The sequence below is a fragment of the Myotis nattereri genome (genome assembly GCF_964212035.1).
Source record: "Myotis nattereri genome assembly, chromosome: 6".
In the NCBI taxonomy this organism is placed as follows: Eukaryota; Metazoa; Chordata; class Mammalia; order Chiroptera; family Vespertilionidae; genus Myotis; species Myotis nattereri.
Genome location: NC_138081.1, coordinates 26,265,709 through 26,289,585, shown reverse-complemented (window position 1 = coordinate 26,289,585; position 23,877 = coordinate 26,265,709). Strand labels below are relative to the sequence as shown.

Below are 23,877 nucleotides of genomic sequence, written 5' to 3'. Positions count from 1 at the left end.
TGGATACATATGTTTTTATAGATACGATGTTATTTTAAAAAATGTCAGCTGTGTGTCTCATAATAGTGAAAACATATGATAATTTTTGGCAGCAGCCAAGGGAAGCTATGGTGATTTTAATGTCAATTTAAATACACAATTGCTGAGTGAACACTCAGCAATAATGGCCATGTACTAGAGTGAAAGCACCTGTGGCAGGGAGTCAGCGAGAATGATAGAAGGAAAAGCAGCAGGTGGAGAAGAAGGAGGTAGAAAGAACTCAGTGGTCTAAGTAGAAATGCAAAGGGAGTAATGAGGGAGCATGGGGAGAATACAGTGCACCCCATGCAGCAGCAACAGGAACACAGGTGCAACAGGAAGGGTGTGATGCAGAGTCTGAGACCATCACAGTTCAATGCAAAATGATTTGAGGAACTCTAGAGCCTATTCTACCCACCCCATTCGAAATCAGCTATTTTATTGGCCAGGTCAGGGTATTCCCAAAAGCGGTCCTTGGAAACACTGCTGTCAGCCGTCTGCTGGAGGTTTAAATGTTCCTCTTCAAACAAAAGGCGGGAGGGGCCGGCCGGGAGGCTGAGAATAAATTTAGAACACAATGACCTGTACAAAGTTAAATTGGTATCTTTACTTTTGGACTTTGCAAAGCCTTTCATGTGCTAATATGAATTTTGAGTCTCAAAATTGTATGCATTTTTGCATACAAATACTACATGCAGCATCTCTCAAAATGATATGAACACAGATCTTGGTTCCCACCACCCCCTCCCCCATGCAATATGTCATAGGACAAGTGTTTGTGAAATATGCTTGGGAAATCCTGGCTTGGAGGCCTGAAATTTATCCATCAGCTAATTTTTCAATGGCGATAAGATATTCAGATTCCAAACTTCCTGTTAAAATAAATATAAAGATATTTCTGAAGGTCTTTACAGAGTCAGCCCACTATCCGGTATATAACCACCGACTGTGAGCCAATAACAGGTGAGCTAGAGATGATGGAATGTGAGCATCTGAGGTTAGATGGGTGCATCTGAGACACTCCGCTGGGTGCAGGTAGGGTGAAAGCGTTGGAGGTGTTCCGATGCCAGCACGGGGGAGTTGGGGCAGCATGAACTTGCCAAGTAGCTAGGGAGAGGCTGAGGGGTGCACACGCTGGGAGGGAAATGAAAAAGGAAGGGAGACAGACTCTGACTTTGGGGCTAAGACCTAAGTTATTTAATTTTAAAAATAATGTGCCCCTAAAAGTAAGTGAATTGTTATCTTATGTTTAATAAAATGGTGTTGTTTAAAAGTTATTGCTAGAAAACAGTGTGCGCTTTGTCAAGAATTTCAGAAAGGCCAAAGTTTGAGTAATGTCTAAAGAATGAGAAAGAAATGAATCCTTTGAGCCAAAAAAGTTCTCCTTAAAGTATCGCTTTGAATCATAAAATAACATATACCTTCTTGTTGAAAAATCCAAAAGTATAAAAAATAAATAATAAAAAATCCATATCATCTATAATTTCTCAACCTAGAAATAACTACTATAAGTATTTTGGCTTATTAGCTTCCAGTCTCTCCTCTTCCTCTTCATCCTTCTCTCCTTCCTCTCTCTCAATTGTGTAATTTTGACTCATATTAAATAATGAACATAAAAATTTAATAATATGTTTGAATTTAAGCCAGGGATTGTTAAATCTGGTCTGCAACCTGTGTTTTTTTTTTTTTTTTAAAAAACCCAGGACCTAAGAATGTTTTTTTCATTTTAAAATTGTTGAAAAGAATCAGAAGAATAACATTTCACAATATTTGAAAGTTATATGCATTGACATTTCAGTCCCTTAATAAAGTTTTATTGGAACCTAGCCATGTTCACTGACTTACTATTGTCTCTGCTGCTTTCCCACCACAATGACAGAGTAGTAGTTATGTGTAAAGCCTAAAACATTTACTCTTCAAGCCTTTACAGAAAATGTGTGCTGACCTGTGAATTAACCAATATATCATTTGGGGGTCTCCTTTGGTTTTTATTCTTTTGCCTATTATATACATGATGTTTCATTGTTACCTTTGCACATACATCTTTGCCTACTTTTCTGATTATTCCATTTGGGTAGTTTCCTAAAAATAGAATTACTATATCAAAGGGTCTGGATATTTTAAGTCTCCTGATGGGTAATGTCAAATTTCTTTCCAGAAAGCTCTCAAACTAAATTCTACTCCCAAAGAAAGCATATGGGAGCTACAAAGATTTTCTTTTTTGGCAATAAAATCTCTAGACCACCCTACCTTAAACTACTTTAAAATTAATAATAAAACAGTGTTAATCAAGTCCTACCTTGCTGGTAATGAGAATTTGCTGGAGGAGTGCCACATGCTTTATAATTTTTCTTTCTTTTTAATACAGCCCTGAATCTATGCAGCTTCTTGTCTCCACACATCCTGTTGTGAGACCTCATAGAACTTTCTTACTCCTCAGTCATTATAAATAGGAGTGTTTAATAAAGAAAAGTCTTGCTATATGACAGGGATATAAGATTCATCAGAGTCTGCACCTGATTCTGTACAATTCTGAGAGTGGGGCTCCTTTGCCTGTCTGCATGAATTTACTTGTATTTTGAATGATTGATGTTAGAGTGAACATTACACCTTCTAACTGAACCTGCCCACACTCATTACTCCTCCAGCTGAAGAATAGATTTGCCTCCTGAACAGAGAAGCATTGTTAACTTCACTCCCACGTGGCACTAAAAAGGATAGAGCTGTGCCCATGAAACGGACTGAGTAACACTTGTGTTAATGTTGTTTGGTTGGAGCAGTGGGAGAATTGGTAATTAGACTTTAAAATCTCGAGTCTAGATTTTACCCCCCCTTAATATGAAATCGATTTATATTGTAGAGGGTACAGTTTGAATCTCTTTCTGTTTGAAGCTTTACTTTTGACACCGCACAAAAGTTATGCTGGGTCCTGATTCTGAATATTTGCTTGTCAGGTTTTCAAAACTCTAATTTGACACCAATTTTCATTTATTTAATTTTTTAAATTAAATTTATTGGGGTGATACTCGTTAATAAAATTATATAGATTTAAAGTGTACAATTATGTGATACATCATTTGAATATTGCATTGTGTGCCCACCACCCAAATCAAATCAACTTCCATCATCATATATTTGATCCCCTTTACCATTTACTACCCTCTCACCCCCTTTTCTCTGGTAACCACCATATAATTGTGTATGTCTATGAGTTTTTATTTATTTTGCTTGTTTGTTCATTTGTTGCTTTCAGTTTTATATTCCACATAAGCGTGAAATCATATGGTTCTTGACTCTGTCAGACTTATTTCACTTAGCATGATATTCTCAAGGTCTATCCATGTTGTCACAAATGGCAGTATTTCATCTTTTCGTATGGCTGTGTAGTATTCCATTGAATGTGTGTACCATGTCTTCTTTATCCACTTATCTATCAAAGGACACTTTGGCTGTTTCCATGTCTTCACCACTGTGAATAATGCTGCAGTGAACATAGGGGTGCATATATCTTAGCGAATACATGTTTTCAAAAATTGCCCTAGCCGGTTTTGCTCAGTGGGTAGAGCGTCAGCCCAAGGATTGAAGGGTCCCAGGTTCGATTCTGGTCAAAGGCACATGCCCAGGTTGCAGGCTCAATCCCCAGTAGGGGACGTGCAGGAGGCAGCTGATCAATGATTCTCTCTCATCATTGATCTCTCTCTCTCTCTCTCTCTCTGCCTCCCTCCTTCCCTCCCTCCCTCTCTGAAATCAATAAAAATATATTTTTTTAAAAAAGAAAAAAATTTTAGGTAGGTACCCAGAAAGGGGTTGCTGGGTCATATGGTAGCTCTATTCTTAATTTTTGAGGAAACGCCATACTGTTTTCCATAGTGGCTGTACCAGTCTACATTCACAGCAGCAGTGAATGAGGATTCCTTTTTCTCCATAACCTCTCCAACACTTGTTATTACTTGTAAATTGACACTAATTTAAAACTTTTCAATTTTTTCTATTCATATGGAAAACATTTTTAAGTAAAAAATTTTTTTTTTTACATAAAACAGATAAAAGTGCAGGAACACATTCTATTAGGATATGAAGGAAAATACAATGTTGTTTATGAGATGAGTACTTCCCATCTCTGTCCATATCACTATATCCACCAGAAATAAGGGGGCTGGATCTGAAGCCCTAGAAGGGCATCCTCAGAGCAAATTTTCCCAACTCCTAAAGAAGAGCAGGATGAAAGTAACTAGGGCTAAACAGTGTAATGAGACTACTAAATTGCCTTTAGTTTTAGCCTGATCTTAGGCTAGCTGTCATTTAGAGAACCTCGTTCCTTTATTTCTTTAAGGGTTAAAGTCTCTGCTAAAAATACTCTGGAGCTCTTTAACTCTGTAGGGTAAAAAAAACCAAAAATCAGAAATAGCCCGGCCAGCGTAGCTCAGTGGTTGAGTGTTGACCTCTGAACCAGGAGGTCACGGTTTGATTCCCGGTCAGGGCACATGCCTGGGTTGTGGGCTGGATCCCCAGTGGGGGGTGTGCAGGAGGCAGCCAATCAATAATTCTCTCTGATCACTGATGTTTCTATCTCTCTCCCTCTCTTTTCCTCTTTAAAGTCAATAAAAATATTTTTAAAAATCAGAAATATTCCAAGGGTGACTCTAGAATTATTTTCTTACCTCCACCTTCACGTAGGTGCCAGCAATGACTAGATGAGAACCTTTGGTGAGGCTCTTTCTTTCAGCTGAGCCAAGCAGACCTCCTAGGCTTGTCCAGTCCACATTTGGGAGAAACCAGGAGAGGTTCTGCTGTGCATTCCATGCTTCTCAGAGACCAGGTAGGGTGACAGATCACGCTGGGGCCCCTTTTAAATCTGTTTTTATCAGGTCCAATGTGGTGTTCTCAAATTCATGTTCAAAGGCATTATCAAACTCAATCTCTCGAAGGGCGGAGAGGAAGCCACATCTCTCTTATACACAGATCCTGGCAGAGGACTCTGGCACAGCAGAGGGATGGCTCTATTTGAATAACTTGGCACCTTGGAAAGTCTACGTGCAGCCAGCCAAGGCATTCATCCTGCCCGCTGCTGCTCCAGGAGGCTTCCCAAGTAAGCTCTCAGCCAGGCAACAACCTTGGCAGAGTGGGAGGAGGAGATGCCCTCCCTATTCCCCACAACAGGACGTTATGCAGACCGGTGGCATCATTTATGAAGGTGTGTTCTGGAGACAGCATCTGATTTTAAAGAAAGGTATGTATATTGTTAAGGAAAGATTAGCTTCACAGGGGTCTGTGCAGTTGGACTGTGGAAAAATCCATACAAACACTAAGTATACATACACTCACACTTTTAAGAATAATGATCAATTTAGAAGGTTAGGAAAGAAAGATTTTCTACCCAGAATTGAAAAAGAAAGTGATGAATCCAAAATTGTTTATTAAATTAACTTTGATTTATAGAACTTGGGAACTAGGATAAAAAGGAAGGTTGTAATGTATGATTGTAACTAAGACTTGACCATCCCCACAGAAGGCCATGCACGTCAGAGCTGGAAAGGGACCACAGACATGATTTCACCCATCATCTGGATTTTTCATATCTATGATGAAATATCTCTCAAATCTGGTCAAAATGACCTTTACAAAAATATATTTGGAATTAAACAGAATTAAAATTTGAGAAAATGAGTGCTGAGTCATTTACCTGGCGGGGAACATAGATTGGATAATGAAGGACTTATTATGACAGAAAAAAAAAAATCTGGTGATTGTTAAAATGAATTGTGAACCCAGTCAGTATAGGATTATTTAAAAAGTAAGCAATATACTTACTGAATGTCTTCTCCAAAAGGTCATCACTGATAATTTCCTGCATGAATTATTATTCTGAGACTTATGCAGAACTTGAAGACATCTCAGAAGAGCACTAAGAAAATGACTGGAGGAAGAAAACAATAACTTTTAAGGCCAGATAAGAGAACTTAGTTTGTTACAGTTTTTAGAAAAAATATATTAAGTAACTTTAATACCTTCAAACATTTCTCATTTTTGCACACACCTATTGGATCTTGAAATAATTACTTTTTATATATTGATATTTTAACTTCAAAGCTAATGGAATACTCTTTTTTAAAAAAATCTATCTCAGCATGTTACTAACCATTTCTATAAAGAATTCAGAGACTTGTAGAGTCCTTGTCGATAGGAAGCTATTTCCATTTTTTTTCTGGAGAAAATAATTCTCACACATATGTGTATGCTATTCATTAAATGCTATCTATTATCATTAAGATACAATCATTGATTTCAGAGTTATATCCGACTAAACAAACCCTATGGACTTTATGCCTAGATACACTAGTTTGGGGACTCCTCTTTGAACAGACCAGAAAACCCACCCACTGTTTCAAATATCTCCCACACATTTATAACAGACATTTCCAATTTTTAACTGTAACTCAAAGGAAAGCCAGTACTGAATATGTTGTTTCACTTTAGATGCAACATTTCAATAATAAGCGAATTCACCAAGAAAGACTATATCTTCCTTCTACTTTTGAAGATGCCTGCACATGAATGACTTCAGCACTGAGGCCAACCACCTCTTGTCTTCCCTCTGCACTGGCTAACCGCAGTGAAGCATCTTTGAAGAGTTTCTGTAGGGAGAGGGCTAACAAGAAATCATCTCTACAACTAATTAGAAGGAAGTAGTTTCTCGTTTTTATGCTATGGTTTCACTGTAAGGGAGGTTGAATTTTCCATGCAGCCCTATGACAAAAGTATAAGAAACATGACCCAAAGTCTGGGGACTATTAATTCATTTAATATTCTCTTGGCCAAAAGGACTTGGTATTCTGAAATTGAGGACGAACTATCTTCAAACTCTCTCTGACTGCACATTTGGGTATATTTGTATATCTATATATGTTTTTGCATCTTTAACTGACAATTTGGGATGTCACATTTGGGTCTAAGAACATTCCCTCAGAAAAAAAGATCTGAAGATCATCCAACCATATTAGTGTATGAGTCAAATCATCTTGGATTTTTAGACTCGAAAGAGGACTTATAAAAATGTTCATTGTTGATGCCAAGCTCTGATATTAAGTATTGCTATTTAGCATTTAAGGCTATAAATTTAAGAAGAATCTGAGACAAAAAAAGGATTTTATGTTGACATTTTTAAGAGTCTTTCAGCATTGTAATTGCTTTTGGGTGTTCAAGTTAGAGCTCTTCTCATTGAGAGCAACAGAAACCCATTTCAAATTCGCTTAAACAAAAAAGGATCCATTGGCTCACATAAGGGAAAAATCTAAAAATAGGCTTAGTTTCAGCAATGGCTGGATATATGGGTGTTCCAAAAAAAATGTATACACACTATGTCTGTAGATTCTATTACCTTTTGAAAATGAAATGTATTTTAATAAACACTGCCTTTATAATTATTCCAAGTGTGTATACATTTTTTGGGACACCTGTAGATACTCAAAAGATGTCAGTAGATTGTTTTCCCTTTCTGTCATTCTGCTCTTGTCTGTATTGGCTTCATTCTCAGCCAGGGTCTCTCCTGGGAAAATCTAGGCTTACATAGTCCTTTCAGTTCAAAATCGAAGGAAAAAAACCCAAACCAACAAAGAACCCTCTTTACCTACTTTCCAAAGTCCTAGAGAAACCTCTAGCCCATGTGTCACGTGTCATCCCTAAGCCAGTCTATGTGGATGATGTCCTCTGGGCTGTGATGTTTCTAGAAATACTAGCTCAAGGTCTTGTAGCTCAGTAGTAACCTGAGGTGTTTTCCAGTTATTTCTAGGGTATGGCTATTATGTATGTGCCATATCTTCTTGCATAGAATGAAATTATTATACATCAGGCCCTTTGGATTTATCCATCAATCTGGAGGTGTATGTATAATCCAAGGATGTAAGTGTTGGAAGCAGCAGGAGGTGGCTCCTATAGCTGGGTCTAAAAATGTCCTAAGGAAATGGCATAGTTTTTTTTTTTTTTGAGGTGGCTATGTTTTGTTTTGCCCACCCAGCACTCATTTCTCCTATTTATGATACTAGCATCCTGATTTCCTTTGAGAATTTCTTCCCCCCCCCCCCCGCCCCCCACTGTGGGCAATTTTAGCAGGCCAGTACAATTAGATGCTTCCCCTGTTCATTAGCTAGGCCAATAAAACTCACTACCCTTATACACTGAGTAAATTAATATATGAATGGGGGGGGGGGTGCGGTAGCTCATTTCTACCACTGGTGATATTCTTTTAAGAATGCTAAGTAATTCCTGCTACCTTTGTATCTTTACCTGGTTCCTCTTTTCCTAAATGTGGCTTTCTAGCCCTCTGTGAGCTACTGATATATTACCAAAGGATTCATTCTATGTGTAAATTAGAAACCATTTCTGTGCTTACAACCAAGGAGCCCTAATTGATAAAGAAATGAGGGCCCGAGGTAGGATGCTTCAAGTCACAGAGCCTAAAGTGCAAAATTATCTAGGCGAGGGAGGCTGGAGGACAGAAAGGACATCTATCTGGGGCTGAGAAGTTGGCCATCATTATGATTCAATAGGGGAAAAGTTTATTAAGCTCTAGCATGTAGTAATTTGGGGATTCAGATGATTGGAATCTTTCAGAGACACAGAAAAAAAAAGTGACCCTGCCTACAGTTCTAGAAAGAGCATTTGAGAACTGCCTGCCTTTGTGAATGGTGCAGTATTTCAGGGTGGTGTGAGCTATTTATGAGGAAGATCAGGGCTTGTTTTGTTCACAGCTCTGTATGCCCCAAAAGTATAACCTGGTGCCTGGAATGTATCAGTGCATTCAGTATATATTCAGTGACATTATTCTCCCTTCGTCTTGGCACATTAGGTTCATTCATTCATTCATTTAATAAATGTCGATTGTTCCCATCAGAATGTAATGGTGAGCAATACAAATATGGCACTTACTCTCACGGGTGCTGAATTCTGGTTGTAGATGTTCAGCCCAGTTGTGTTAGCTTGATTAAATATGCTTTAGTTGTTGAGAATTTGATACATAAAATGCGATACTATAGCAATAATGTAGGCTTATTCTCCTGGAGAAGAGAAACAATTATTACCCTAAGCAGAAAAAGTAAACCCTGAAAAGCCAGAGCAGAAGGCATTGCTAATGGAAAAATATGTCAATTACAGGCAATCTTGTTTAAAAATATGTTTTTATTGATTTTAGAAAAAGAGGAAGGGAGAGGGAGAGAGAGAGATAGAAACATTCATGATGAGAGAAAATCATTGATCAGCTGCCTCCTGCACGTCCCCTATTGGGGATCTAGCCTGCAATCCAGGCATGTGGCCTGACCAGGAATTGAACCATGACCTCTTGGTGCAAGGGACGATGCTCAATCCACTGAGTCACACCAGCTGGACAGTCACAGACAATCTTTTTGTAACAGCTGCTTCTGTATCAGCTGCATAGGTTTGGATGGTCCTGAAATAAGACAATGGGGACTGTAAAGGAAATGAGTATTCTTTTGGTCTCTTCTGCACTAATATTTGAAGTCTATGACTTAGATCTCTGTTGCTGACGAGGAAAAGGCAATATTGTGGATTTTGGTACAATTATGTTCTAAGACAAAAATTGAGAAATTTTACTTGCCAAGCATATATTTTCTCTAACTTTAAAATTTGAGGGTTTACATTGTAAGTCTTACTTACATAAATAAAATTATATACCGCAGGTCTTTTTATCGATTTATATATTTTTATTACATTTATTGGGGTGACATTGATTCATAGACTCATATAGGTTTCAGGTATAGATTTCTATGTTACAAGATCTGTAGATTGCACTCTGTGCCCACCACCAAAAGTCAAATCATCTTCCATCACCTTATATTAGAAGAGCTGGACTTAAGCTTACTGTGCTAAATTTTAATTGTCGGGTAACAAATTACTACACACTCTGCAGTTTAAAACAACATAAATGGATCCTATCACAGTTTCCACAGGAAGGAAATCTGGGCACGAAGGATCTGTGGCAACAGAAGGTCAGTATGGATAGTGTTTAAAGGACCAGGCGGTAAGGAGGTGGGGAGGAAGTGGCAGGTCCTGAGGGTGGAGAGATCAGCAAGGTAACAGCTGTGGAGAAAGGTTGAAGAGTTCAGAGCTTATTTTAAGAGTGTTAGAAAATCATGTCAGTGCTTGAATGAGGACAGGGTCAGATTTACTTTAGAGGGGAGACTATGACAAAGTCCTGTCTTGAGCAACTGGATGAATGGTGGGTCCTTGGCAAAGACAGGGAATGTAGAGAGGAGGAGCAGGTTGTTTTTTGTTTGTTTGTGTATATTTTGTACTGAGGGGGACAGAAAGATAAACTCAGGTTTGACCATATTTTATTTGAAGTGTGTGTCATTCATACAAGTGAAGATGTCCAGCAAGCAGTTGGGATACTGGCTGAAATGTGGGGAAAGAAATCTGGTAGACATGTGAATAGATGAAGGGCTCTTAACCTTTTTGTGGGTGGAATAGCAATAAGGTCATGCTTTGATAATCTAGAACAGTGGTCAACAAACTCATTAGTCAACAGAGCCAAATATCAACAGTACGGCAATTGAAATTTCTTTTGAGAGCCAAATTTTTTAAACTTAAACTATATAGGTAGGTACATTGTTATTAACTTAATTAGGGTACTCCTAAGCTGGCCTTTGCTAAAAACATCCTCAATCTGATTGAGGTACGTTCGCTGAGGTCAACCCCTTCCAATTCTCCCATCCACACCCGTCTTGTGTACTTGTTTTGTCTATCTCCTTTCATTCATCCTCTCTATATGTCCAAACCATCTCAACATATCTTTCTCAGTTCTCGACACTACATCTTCTTTCACTCCACAACATTCCCTATAATTAACTTAATAAGCTTTACTTCAAGTTTTAAGTCAACTTCGCAGTGTACGTGCGCGCCTGCACATGGTATTTTGTGGAAGAGCCACACTCAAGGGGCCAAAAAGCCTCATGTGGCTCGCAAGCCATGGTTTGCCGACCACTGATCTAGAAGAATCTGAAAAACCTCTCTCCAGAAAAATTAACATATATGTATACAGAATACTGGATGAAAATTTTAGGGATTAACCAGTTCCCTGATGGCTAACCATGGATCCCATGTTAAGAGCCCTAACTATCAATGAAGCTATGGAAATGGGTAACATGGCTGAAGTAGAGTTCACTGGGAGAAGAGAAGGCTTATGGCTGAGCACCTAGAGATAGAAGAAGAGGACCCCATAGCAGAGACAGATAGGTAGGTGAAAAGTTAATAAGGATAGGGAAAGAAAATATTTCAAGATGGATAGAGTAGGGACCAACTAGGTCAAAAACTACTGAGAGATTCAGAAAGGAAAGAACTGACAGGTAGTCTGTGCAACAGTCTTAACAAAAACTGTAATAACCTAGGGGGGAGCTTCTGCAAACTACAGATCACTAGACCCCATCATCATCCTTCTGAATCGGAATCTGATAAAGTACCACGGGCCCATTGATACTGAAGATGGTTAGCAAACTTGAGTGGAGCAGTTTCAGGAAGTGGTAAGAAGACCAGTATCTAATGAGTTGGGATAGGAGAGCCTGGAGTACATTCAAATAAGCTATTTAAGAGGAAGAGCTTAAAGATATAAAAGATGATGGAACCACCAATGGGGTGGTTTCTAAGGAGACAGAAAGAGGTGGGACAGAGAAAATGTGGGGGAGCCCTTTTCTATTTTAATAGATGCCAAGCAGAAACAGTTGGGTGTAGGTTTGGTTTTGGCAGGCTTCGGTTTCTCTGCAAAGTAGAAGAGGCCATTTGCTGAGAATTTGGAATGTATTCTCTTCATTAATAAAAGTATTGTTTGAAATTTTTATTCATGTCTTCATACTGGAAATTATTTTTATATGTTCATTGATATGGCCCATGAGGGAACATATTTGCATAACAATGGGCTATAACATGAATGTATAAATGATAGAAGAAATGTAGGAAATGATTATCATTCCTGTTGTTTATATCTGAGCTTGAATTCAGTAGGATTGAGATACTGAAGGAAGCCATTTCTTTGTCAAGAGTCTCTCTTGAGGAGATATTAATCCACTCATTCATTCAGCTGATGTTTATTAAACACTTACTGTGTTCCAGGTGTTGCTTTAGATGCAGAGGATAAAGCTGGGTATAAGACCAATTCTCTGTCCTCATAGAGTTACCTTGAGATGGAAGCAAAACAAAAGAGTATCAAAAAAATAATAAAATTTTAAAAGAAGTGGGGTTAGGGGATGGGCATGATTGTGGGGGTTTCCATTTGGATGGGTTGTGCAGGAAGGACTCTCCAGAAGTGACACTTGAGACTTGAATGAGGAGACACAGGCCATCATGATACGGTCTGGAGCAGAGCTTAGGAAACAGAAGAAATAGCAGATGAGAGGAGAACACAGGGGTGTAGATAGGAAAGGCCACAGGCCATCCTGTGGGGAACCGGAGTGAGAAGTGGGGAGAGTGACAGGTGAGAGCCAGCTAGCTGTGGGCCAGAAAGCAGTGGAGTGCTAGGCACAGGGACTTCCCGACTGCTCGGTGAAGAATGGACCAAGAGGGGCAGAGCACCGAGCGTCCTTTTATTGTCAGAAGGACTTCCCTGCACCGCCTGAATCCTGGGAGGTAACTGCCTGTCTGTCTGAGAGGAACTCCTCTCAGGTTTTCCGGCAGCTGTTACCTGAGGTTAAAGGCAGGCACATCAGTCAGTTTGCTGTTGGGCGGATTAGGGTGGCTCACCCAGGTGCCCCAGGGGCCCTGCTCACAGGCCCAGGGAGGAAGGGCTCCCAGCCCCCCCGCCCCCCCCCCCCGCCCCCGCCTCGCTTAGTGCTTGTCCATTCAACCTCTGAGTTGCCTTTATCTTTCCTGCTTCCTCCCAGGAGTACATTTTCTGGCCCCAGCAGGATTTGAAGTATGTTTCCATCAGGCTTCCACTAACAGTTCGCACTTGCAGATCCAGATCCAAAACCCACCCTCTGGCCTTCGCCCCGGAAAGGGGGCGGGTGGGGAGCGCGAACCTTATCTCCAGGGCTCCGCCTCCGGGGGCTGAGAGCGAGTTCCCGAGCCGCGGCGCTCTGCACTGGCGCTGCCGGGACGCGGGCTCCGGGCGGAGGGCGGCAAACCCGCGGCAGCCCAGCTTTTCTCCGCGCCGGGGCTGGTCACCGCCCGGGACACCCTGTACCCCCGGTGCAGAACGCAGCTGCCTGCGACGGCAACCCCGACCCTGGACGCCGCGCCAGGTAAGGTGATACCGCTTTCTCCTCTCTCCTGGCCAGAATGACCATTGGGGGGGCTTCAGAGCTGGCCCCCCCGGGGCTGCAGGTTGGCATTTTGGGGTTCTGAGGGTGCAGTTTTCTCCCGGCGCTGACATGCTCGGTGAAATGGGAGGTAGACTCCGCGCCCGGCTTGGAGGACGGGATGTCAGAGTTTGTCTTGCAAAGTTACTTGGGTGTTAATGAATGTAGAGGTTCCCGGGGCGCTGATTTCTGCCTCAGTGTTTGGCCTCTGAGAATGAATAACATGCGGGGATTTACTTCCCTAAACTCATCTCGCTCTCTCTGCCTTTATCTCCTTGGAAGGGGCTGTGGCGTCCGCACGTGGTGCGCCCAGGGAACGGGACGCGGGCGCGCAGGGCTGGGGGCTGCGTGGGGTGGGCCAGCAGTTCTTCGCGCTTGCAGCACAGCAGACTCACCCGGGAACTTAATAAAATCCGGTGCTTGAGCAGCATCCCGGTCCAATGAAATCAGAATATCCAGGAGAGGGACGTTGGGCATCCACATGTAGAAAACTGTTATCAGGTGATTCCCATGCGAAGTAGATTGGGAACCAGTGAGTTGAAGCAGTAGTTCTCAAAGTGTGGTCTCTGACCCGCAGCTTCAGCGTCACCTGGGGAACTCTTAGAAATGCAAAATCTAGGGCGGAGCTGACACTGGGATCGGGTCCCAGCTTTCTGTTTTAGTGAGCCCTCAGGTGCTGCTAGAGTTTGCAGACTTTGAGAGCTTGGGTTGGATCCCAGCTAGGGTAAGGGCAAACACCTGCAAAGCCCCCTCCCAGGGGGATGGGGGAGGAAACAGACCATTTTAGGAAAAGCTAAGGTATACTGTGGACTTTGGAGGATCCCATAAAGGACAGATGCTTGCCATCATCTCGAGCATTTTTACATCGTAGAATTAGCATATTTGCTTTAGGAGAGATTAGGAATTTTCTTTTTCTTTTTTTCAGAGTTGAAATGAAGCCAAAGGAGAAATGTACATGAGAGTCTTCTAGCTGTAATCGCACGAACCTTTGGCCCCTGATGACATGATCCCAGAGCAGTCCTGTCATCAGCGCACATTACAGGACTCATACGCAGTCTCATTTTTTTCTAAAAAGCCATTGGAGGTTTCAGGGATTCGTGCCAATTCTCCAGAGTGAGAGGGAATTCAGCATTACAGGTCTCTGGAATGTCTGAAGTGGCGCTCCCTCCAACCCCCCTCTTTTAATAGAGACCTGAGATTTCAAAATTTTGGCTAAAAAAAAAAAAATCCAGCTTTTTCAAAGTCATTAGTACAGAAGTAAGAATGGCTTTGCAAATAAGCTTAAGTGGATTAGAAAATCTAACATTGGCTACAAAAGCTAGAATAGGCATGACTCCAGTCCCAGCACGTGTGCCGGGGCGAACACAGTGCTAACTGTACCAAGACTTTCTGTACCGAGAATGTTTACTTTCCAAGCTGCTGTCTGTGCCAAGTTATGATTGAGGTATATGAACGTGTTAAGGGACAGGCACTAAACTTGTGTTGAGAAAACTGGGGGAGTTGGAGATAGTAATTAGGAACAGGGGCCTTGGTCTGAGGCTCCAGCCGCAGGTTCAACACCTGCTGGTCTGCTTCTCATGCTCTTGGATGGTGGCATAAATTCTCCAAGCCTCACTTTTCTCATCTGTAAAATGGGGACTGTAGTCGTATAATGCATACTTCGAAATTGTTGCCTGAGTTAAATGAAATGATTCTTCTAAAGTGTCTCACGGAGTAAATTAAATATTTGTTAGCTTAAAATATGCACATACCACACACAAACTGGAAAGAAAACAAAAACCTAATACAAACACCTTGATATAAAAAGTACAGATACTGATAACATGGCCAGGTTTTGTATTTATTTACATGCTAGCATCACCCTTAGAATTTAAAGTTTTTGCTTTTTACCTGAATGTGAACATATGGACATCCTCAATTTATCTTCAGAATTTTATTGTGTTTTATATAGAACTTTCTAGAAAAAGATTTAAAGTAGCCTAGCTTCAAATGAACAGCCTTGTCTTTAGCTACACTCCTTGTCTATGGTGAAGGATTTCAGCATGTGGTGGAGTTTATAATCTATTTACATTCACATTTAAATAGTCTTAAACTCACACTATCCAGGATATCATTCCTTATGAAAGAAAATTCATATACTGGTAGGAAGAGGGCATTATAAGTGGCACACCATGGCCTCCAAGAGAACCAGTTGGGAAGTACTGTCTGGTGTTTCTTAGGTTCTTGAGAGAATAAAATGAAACCTTTACCAGTTACATCAAGATTTGTTCAATATAAGACAAAGCAAAATGAGGACACACAGCAAGGACAGGCCTACATTGGCAAAAAGGGTAGTTGAGGTCATTTAAAGGTCATTTTTCTTCTTAATTGCAGTAATTTCAAAATGCATCAAATCATATATATTAAAAGCAGTTTCTTTCACATTATTTGATTGGACCTGATCCAGATGATTCTCTGAGGATCAAATGGTTCTACTGGAAAAAATTATATTAATTCCAAAAAGGATGCCAAATGCTTCTGTACTTTGAAAGTAGTCTTAATTCTCCTTTAATTTCAGTGATAAAATGACTATTAGATTTCTAACTTAAGTACCTTTTTATGACTCATATTGCATCTTTTTTATTAAATTTATTGGGGTGACACTGGTTAATAAAATTATTTAGGTTTCGAGTGTACAATTCTATAACACATCATCTGTATATTGCATTGTATGTTTAACACCCAAAGTCAAATCTCCTTCTGTCACCATATATTTGACCACCTTTACCCTTTGTTACCTCCCCTCTCATTTTCTAATGGTAACCACCGTACTGTTGTCAGTATCTATGAATTTTTGTTTGTCTTGTTTGTTCATTTGTTGTTTTCAGTTTTATATCTTACATATGAGTGAAATCATATGGTTCTTGACTTTTTCCATCTGACTTCTTTAACTTAGCACGATATTCTCAAGATTCATCCATGTTGTCCTAAATGGCAGTATTTCATCTTATGGCTGAGTAGTATTTCATTGTATGTATATACCACATCTTTATCTAATGACCAATCAAAGGACACTTCTGTTGTTTCCATGACTTGGCCACCATGAATGATGCTGCAATGATCACAGGGGTACATAAATCTTTTTGTGAATAAAGGCTTTCAGATTTTTCAGGTAGACACCCAGAAAAAGGGTTGCTGGCTTATATGATAACTTATTCTTAATTTTTTGAGGAACTGCCATACTGTTTTCCATAGTGGCTGTACCGGTTTACATTCCCACCATCAGTGAATGAAGGTTTCTGTTTATCCACAACCTCTCCAACACTTGTTTTTACTTGCCTTATTGATAATAGCCATTCTGACAGGTGTGAGGTGGTATCTCATTGTAGTGTTGATTTGCATTTCAAATGCAAAAGGTTATACCCTGCCTATTACCAAACTTGCGTGACTTCTAAAAGACTAAACATAATCCAAATTCCAGCATATAAACATCTCAGTGACTCCTCCATTCAGGAAATCAGGTCTTTATTAGGATACTGTTGAAATTACAGTTTAATGTTATTATATTGAATAGAATTAGAATTTATTGTTATTAAATTAAATGTAATTACAGTTTAATGTAAGTAGGGGTTTTGTTTGGCTCACTGTGTATGAAGTGAATAGCTGTAGGGATGAAAAGGGACGATCAGAGGCACATCTCTTGATGGGAAAAGTGAAGGACTGTGGAAGCAAATTCAGGCTCTCAGTACTCAAATTAGTGTTCCGGATAACTTAACTGAAGAGCTAAGAGAGTATGTGATGTTGCAATTCAGTGACAGGATATGGCCAATTAGGAACGATCAGTATTGCAATGCCCCGCAGTAGTTTTATAATTCTCCATAAGGCCTGGAGCAGGGATGATCATAAACAAGCCTGTGTAATTGCACTTGATTTACATAACCTGGCTCACTTAGAAAGGTTTTGATAAGAGTTACCTGGCATTCATTTGGGTTCATTTTGAGGGCCTATTTGTTTTAAAGTGGATTGTTTTACTATTAAATCCAGTCTTGAAAGTCTTGTGAGTAAACACATCACAGAAAATGGGTACATGTTTTAATTTTGTTATTTATTATCTTTAGATTACACTGTTCAGCATGCAATAGTAATTCTTGAGTCCGCAGGCTGACGCTCTATCCACTGAGCCAGACTGGTTAGGGCAAATAGTAATTCTTTAGCTTGATTCATTATCATTCTTGTGAAAACAAAGTTGAAATGCTTATTTCTGGCAGGTGGTTTAATCTCAAAGAGAATTAGCCATGGATGCTGAGTTTCTCAACTTTCTCTACCTCATGATTAAAGACACATTCTTTGCCCTAGTCGTTTAAAAAAAAAAATCTTTACTGTTGAAAGTATTACATATGTCCCCCCTCTTTCCCCCATTGACCTCTTCTATCCGGCTTCTGCACCCTAGCCAGTTTGGTTCAGTGAGCAGAGTGTTGGCTGTCAGACGGAAGGGTCCTGGCTTAGATTCCAGTCAAGGGCACATACATCAGTTGCAGGCTTGTTCCCTGGCCCTGGTTGGGGCCTGCTCGGGAGGCAACCTATCAACGTTTCTCTCTCACATCGCTGTTTCTCTCTCTTTGTCTCTCCCCGTCCCTTTCACTCTCTCTAAAAATTGATGGAAAATATCCTTGGTGAGGATTAACAACAAAAAAGACATACACTCTTCAGCCAGACTGCCCAGCCTTGCCTCTGACTCTGGGACTTACTAGTCGTTTGGACTTGGACGAGTTACATAGCTTTTTTTGCTTCTGTTTTCTAATTAGTAAAAATGGGGTCATAGTACCTACCTCAGAAGGATTGTTGTAAGGAGTGAGTTGACACATAAAATTTTTTTTTTAATTTTTAAAAAAATATATTTTATTGATTTTTTACAGAGAGGAAGGGAGAAGGATAGAGACTTAGAAACATCAATGAGAGAGAAACATCGATCAGCTGCCTCCTGCACACTCCTTACTGGGGATCTGTCCTCAACCAAGGCACATGCCCTTGACTGGAATCGAACCTGGGACCCTTGAGTCCGCAGGCCGACGCTCTATCCACTGAACCAAACCGGTCAGAGCATGTATTTTTTTTTAACAGTGTCTGGCTCATAGTAAATACTTAATAAGAATTTGCAATTCTTTTTTTAAAATATATATTTCTTTATTGATTTCGGAGAGGAATGGAGAGGGAGAGAGAGAGAAACATCAATGATGAGAGAGAATCATTGATAGGCTGCCTCCTGCATGCCCCCTACTGGGGATTGAGCCGGTAACCTGGCCATGTGCCCTTGATCGGGAATTGAACCCTGGACTCTTCAGTTCGCAGGCCGAGACTCTAGCTATTGAGCCAAACTGGCTAGGGCAGAATTTGCAATTCTTTTACTATGGACATTAATGAATGGTTTAAGGTGAAGCTCTCTTTTCTGTTTTTACCTCGGAAAACTGGACCCTAAAAAAGAAGTAGCCATTTACATGATCTTCATTTGATGTTTTCTTTTTTTTCCTTCTATTTTAGCTAGTGGGGGAATTTGTTTTCAGAATACATGAAGTACTTCAAGTTTCTCAGAAAATAATACAACATTTTGAACATCTGTAAAAATTCCCAGATACTGACGCTGCTGGCCCGAGACCACACGTTAAGAGTAGCTGCTTTAAGTCAATGGTTCTCAAACTTGACTGCACTTTGGAATCACTTGAGAACAGTTTAGAATGCTGATGTTCAACCTGATTTAAAAAATTTAATTTGTTTGGTTAACTTATTGTGAAAAGGAATAATGTAATTGTGTCCTTTATAAAGAGAGGTCTATTAACTGCCTCCATGGGATTCCCATGTACAGTGGGGCCTTGACTTACGAGTGTCCCGACTAACGAGTTTTTTGAGATACGAGCTGTCTCTCGGCCGATTAAAATTCAGGTTACAAGCCAGCTTCAGATACCCCACCACTAGTTAGCGCAGCGAATGTCACAGTGAACGCCACAACATCATCAGCCCAGCATCACATGTCTCACTCGTTCACTTTTTGATTTGACATACGAGTAATTTGAGTTACGAGCTCCTTCACGGAATGAATTAAACTCGTAAGTCAAGGCCCCACTGTACTCATAAACTTTTTAGAACAGTTAGGGAGATTAGATTTTTGTGTAATATAAATGAGGAAACAGGCTTGGAGGCATCATTCTTGACTAAGGGCTCAAGGTGGCCCAGGATAGCAGCTCAGGTTTCCTGTCTTCTACTCTGCATTTTTTCATTCACCTACCTTGCCTTCTGAAAAATCAGATCGTGTAACAAGAGGCACATGATCCAGGAGAGTGTTTTTGGAATACTGTAGGTCTTCTTGTCCTATTTAACCCAGTTTGATTTCAGGGTTATTTATTCCAAAGATTTCCTTAATGAAAAACCACTGAAAACAATATGTGCACAATGACAAGAAATTAATCTGTAGGTATCTGTTGTGAAAAGGATCATCTTTTCCACTAGGTTTGTCTTTTCTAAGGATTTAATTTAGTCCTCCCCAACCCCCTTTATTGTTTCTTTGACATTTTGGTTTTCACTAATGAAAAACTCAGAAGATATGGTTGAAAATTTCAGGAAACATTGACAGTTTTCTCAAGTCCAAGTTTGGTGACCTTCTGGGAATGCTGCCAGTGGCTTGTGTTAGAGTCAGTGTTTAGTTTTTGTTTTGACTTGTCTTGTTTTGATCTAGGTCAATTTAGCCATGATTGCAGTGTTTCGTTACCCCTTAACTATTTGTTTTTACAGTGACTGGTGTTAAGAACAAAAGATTAAGGACCAAGAAAATTTCCTTTTTAAAATTTAAAGTAAAAAGACATTTTAATGAAGTTTGAACTTTATAGAAAGTTTGTTCTACTAAAAACATTCTTTGGAAAAATTTTTTAATTTTTTTAAAATTGTGTAATGGGTAAATAAAAACAAACATTCAGAAAATATGTATTATATTTTTATGATGACTTTTCAAATCCATAGGAGGCTCAATGATTGAAATAACTTATTGAAATATATACTTTTAAAAATTCTGAAACTTTTGTACATGAATTTTGCTACTTTATTGGGAAGAGAGAGTTTGAGCCTACCTCATGGGGTTTGTGTAGGCATGTGTTTTCCAGTAGTAACCTGAATAGAGCATTAAAGATAAGACAGGGAGAAATATTCTTTGTAAGGGTTCAGCCATTCATCAGGCAGTGATTAAGTGCCTATCAAATGCCTAGCTATCCTCAGAGGATTCAGAGAAGTTGCTAACTTCAGTTTAGTTAGTCTATTAATAGCCAATTGGAAATTTCTTTTAAATGGAAAATTCCCTTCAATTTATTATATAAAATAACATTTTATAAATATCTTTAAGTGAAAAAACGTATAAGACAAAAAGAGTTTTCAATTAAATTTAGAAAAATCTGTAAGCATAGCATGATGTGTCACTTGGTTTCTTCTCAAATCATGTTTTTGTTTGTTAATCCTCACCTGAGGATATTTTTCCCATTGCTTTTCAGAGAGAGTAGATGGGAGGGAAGAGGGGAGAGAGAGGGAGAGGGAGGGAGGGAGGGAGAGAGAGAGAGAGAGAGAGAGAGAGAGAGAGAGAGAGAGAGAGAGAGAGAGAATGATGTGAGATAGACACTTAGGCAGGTTGCCTCCCACACATACCCTGACCAGGGTTGGAAACTGAACCCGAAACCATGGTAAGTGCCCTTGGCTGGGAATCAAACCCTGGGCCCTTAGGTGCACAGGCCGATGCTCTAACCACTTAGCATACCACCCAGGGCTCAAACCATTTTTTATTTTCACTTGATATAATGTCATGTGTCAATCTGTAGAATGGGTTGGATGTGGTTTGAAGGTATATCTTAGCAAGAAGTGGAGAGGTTATCTCAGAGAGGCACCATTGAGAAGGTAAATATCCTCGGTCCTGAGTATATAGAAACTCACCCTTCCCTTTCAGCAGTCTGCCTTCTCATAATGGTACAATGCCTTTACTTTCTCATCCTGATTAAATCGGTAGTCACCTAGCACCTCTGGATTAAGGTTTGAAATGAGAGTGAAATAAAAGCTGTGGGGAGCAGGGATAACATGGTAACTGTCTTAACCAGAATGTTACAGGCAGAACCCTTCTTGGGTCCCTTTGCAATGAGGAGGGAGCAGGGATGAAAACAGCTGGTGGGATTCAGAGTTCTTGATGGCAAGCAGAGGCACATGGAGCCTATTATGAATTCCTGTATATTTAGTGAAAGCAAACATGTGAGTGTGTAGTAAGTGGTACAGTCCAAGTTATATGTCATTTCTCTACCACCATTTAAATAATAGTAATAATATTTATATGCTAACCACTAAATAAATAGATGCTCTCATTATGTCTAAGAAGGATGTGAATCAGGAAATGGAGAACCTGATTTCTCATCCCAGGCTGCCACCAACTTACTGAAAAGCTGGTAGCTTAGAAAAGCCTACGGTAAGGGAGAGCTGGGCAGGTGTGACTGTAAAGTCTTCTTTCATTTTGCTGTTTGCATTTTTTTCTTTTTCTTGGTCAGAAGTACCCTTTGAGGCCATCATGGACCATGTAAAGAATTGCAGCTTAGAGCATCCATATTGTTTAAGTCACTGTGGAGTAGCATCCTTCGGGAAGTCAATCTACTGAGAAATGGAGAAGGCATTCCTAGAATGCCTGTTTACATACTTCTTGACTGTGCACTGAAGATGGATGTTACTGTGCATGAGGAATAATGAAATAACAGATCTTTTTATTTCCAGAAAATTTTAATGATGGCTAAACAAATTTTTCTTTGGCCTCCATGTGGAAATCTATAATAATAAAAGCATAATATGCAAATTAGACCAGACATCCTCCTGGACGTCCTTCCGGACAAAGCTGCAGCGGGCAGGGGCCGTGGCAGAGGCCCCCGACCACAGCAGTGGTGGGCGGGGGCCAGGGCCAAGGCCCTTGCATGAATTTTGTGCATAGGGCCTCTAGTCTCTCTCTCTCTCTCTCTCTCTCTCTCTCTCTCTCTATATATATATATATATATATATATATATATATATAATAATAATAATAATCTGCTTTGTGTTGATCTTTACTGCTGTGTTGCTGACAATTATCTGAAAGAGAAGTTGGGGTGCTTCACTGGGCTGGAAAAAGTTTAGCTAAATCAGAAAGCAGGTCTAATTAAGCAAGTTTATTCTATATCTATAAAAGGTTAAGTTGATTCTTTGTCCTAAAAATGAGCATGTTCATAAATTAAATGAAGAAATTTTGGATATACTCAATGGAGATTTTCACACCTATTTGAGTGATGATTCCATCGATTCAATGGGTGAAGCTGAAAAGCAAAATTTTCCCACCAAATTTCTTAATAGTATTACTCCTTTGGGAATGCTGTGTCATAAATTAAAATTGAAAGTAGGTGCAATCATCATGCTACTGAGAAATCTTAATAGTAAATGGGGTCTTTGTCATGGTACTAGATTTATTATCACAAGATTGTGACCTAACATAATTGAGGCTGAAGTAGTAACAGGATCTGAGGAAGCAGAGGTTGTTCTGATTCCAAGAGATGATTTGTCCCCATCTGACACTGGCCTACCATTTAAATTAATTTGAAGACAGTTTCCTGTGATACCAGCATTTGCAATGACTATTAATAAATCACAAGGACAAACTCTAGACAGAGTAGGAATATTTTTACCTGAACTTGTTTTCAGACATGATCAGTTATATGTTGCTTTCTCTTGAGTTTGAACAGTGTGTGTCGTTAAAGTTAAAGTTGTAAATACTTCATCACAAAGGAAATTAGTCAAGCACTCTGAAAGTGTTTTAACTCTTACTGTGGTATACAGGAGATCTTAGAATAAGTTTAATCAATTTATCAGTCATTGTATCAGTGTTGTTTTTATATTATGTTTTTGTTGTTTTCATATCATGTCTTTGTTGTTGTTATATCATGTTATTGTTTATTAATCAATTTATATATTGTTTTCATGTACATTTTACTAATTTTCTTTTGCCTCTGACACTTCTATTACAGAGAAAGGGTGAATAGCGATATTAAAATATTTTCTTCTAATTAATTTCCTTTCAATGTGCATGAATCTGTGCACCAGGACACTAGTTATTTAAATAATGTTCATTGGTCTTTTCAACACTTGAAAATTTTTTTTTTCTGATTTTGAATTATGGGATTTGTGAGGGATCATGTTTATATGAATAATCAAATGGTATTTATAAGCTCTAAATTACATGTTTCTCAAAATGTTAACAGCTGTGTTTGGGTGGCAGAATGATAAATATTTTCTTCTTGCTTTTGTTTATTTTTGTTTGTTTGTTTTTAATCCTCACCTGAGGATATTTTTCCACTGATCTTTTAGAGAGAATGGAAGAGAGAGGGAAAGACAGAGAGAAACATTGATGTGAGAGAAACACATCGATTGGTTGCCTCCTGCACTTGCCATGATCAGGACCCTGGCTGGGGAGAAGCCTGAAACCAAGGTACATGCCCTCGACTGGAATCAAACCTGGGACCCTTTGGTCTGTGGGCTGATGCTCTCTATC

General features: G+C 39.6%; 1 protein-coding gene across 1 annotated transcript in view; it reads left to right on the top strand.

Annotated features, from left to right (window-relative positions):
• The first annotated feature begins 13,070 nt into the window (after positions 1 to 13,070).
• The window catches only part of COL21A1 (collagen type XXI alpha 1 chain), a 173,245-nt gene continuing 162,438 nt past the window's right edge, over positions 13,071 to 23,877 (top strand). Inside the window, exon 1 of the mRNA XM_081094853.1 lies at positions 13,071 to 13,262. The gene's annotated coding sequence lies outside the window, so the exon portion shown is untranslated. The remainder of the gene's footprint in view (positions 13,263 to 23,877) is intronic.